Here is a 1,750-nt window from a genome sequence, read left to right on the forward strand (position 1 = left end):
TTTCACATTAGTACGGATAAGACTAGTAAGACGTTAAGTTATTTCCCTTGTATATTTTTATTTACTTTTTACCGCCCTAAACTTGAAGATTACCATATATACATATATACACACACACACACACACACACATATATATATATATATATATATATATATATATATACATATATATATGTAGTGAAACTACCTATCACCATTATACACAAAGAAGCCATCTTCCCGGCTGTTAAATATAAGCAAGCGCGAGCGTAGTGGAAAACATCTTTCCTTGTCATCACGTGACTGATTATTATTTGAAGAGGCAACTGCTTCGAACCGTTCCCGCCAGAACGCAAATTGACCAATCACGGCCCCTAATAAGGTCACGTGATAGAGTATTTTTCTGATGCCTTGGGAGCCTACCATCAACTATAAATAGACCGAATTATACCCGGCAAATTCGTCTCGGTTCAGATCTCTTAGAGACCTATTCCGTGTACCACACACAGCAGCAGCAGCGGTCCAGCGACTCCATCAACAGCATCTCCAGCTATGACTACACACCGACGTCACCATCAGCAACACGAGTCTACGACTACTAACCAGCATCAACACGACTTTCTACGTACACCACGATAAACTATCCAGACCACAGCGGCACATATTCTCTCTTCGATTCTGTTTGTGTGATTCAGCTTCACCACGATAATTAACAGTCTAGAAGTTCAGCCTGCGATGAACATCTGTATAACAAGAACCCGGCCCGGCATGGAAGCCACATCATCACAACTAGTGATCGCTCTGCCACACATACGCTTCAATTTCTTTCACATACAGACTCTTCCTATTGTGTACTCTGAGAACTGGTATAAATGCTCACACGTGTTACTGACTTTTTTTATCTGCTGTATATAACGCATACACATACATGTATCACTCACACACACTCTTTTCTTTATACGATGGCCTGTCTTTTATTATGTTTTCATTATGTCGCATTCACACTCACACACAGACATACATTTTAATGTCACAATAAATATTTCTGTTATTCATCACATGCGGTTGTCTTCTATCGTCTTAATTACTGGTCATTTACGAATTCACTATGTTATCGTAGTATAATATATTTGTATATCATCTTTGATTATATTTTTGTGTTCGACCGTGTGACGTGTTTAAATAAAAGGAGTCCTGTTTTGCCATTCGTCACCATTTCTCCTTTTTGGGTTCGCACGGTCGTTCTTACATATATATATATATATATATATATCGTAAATTTTCCGAGGCTTTCGAAAAATTCATACGAGAAGGCTTTGTCTACTTTCAGAAAACTGGGTAATTTTTTTTCTACGAAATAATCTATAAATACTTTTCAGAGTGTGTAATTTACGATTATATGGGAATTTGATTTGAAAAAAAATTTGGTGGAGACGTATACATCCGTGCTGACACGTCACATCTACAAAGTGAAAGTGAAATTTCGAAGAAATATATCAGTATTTGTATGTGAATGCTTAGTGTTTTTCTTTTCACATCAAATTACAATATAATCGTAATTTACACACTCTGAAAAGTATTTGTAAAAAATTTCGTTAAAATATATAAATTTTTCTGATAGTTACGAGGAAACAAAACCTATTCATATGAATTTTCCGTAACTCCCCTTTCCATTTACAGAACTTTTTTTTTTTTCTTTTGGTAACCCGTAAACAAAAGTTTGTTTTCAGTAAGCAGTAAACATCATTCTGTTTTCAATAAACAGTAAA

The sequence above is a fragment of the Octopus bimaculoides genome, chromosome 5 (assembly GCF_001194135.2).
Source record: "Octopus bimaculoides isolate UCB-OBI-ISO-001 chromosome 5, ASM119413v2, whole genome shotgun sequence".
Taxonomy (NCBI): domain Eukaryota; kingdom Metazoa; phylum Mollusca; class Cephalopoda; order Octopoda; family Octopodidae; genus Octopus; species Octopus bimaculoides.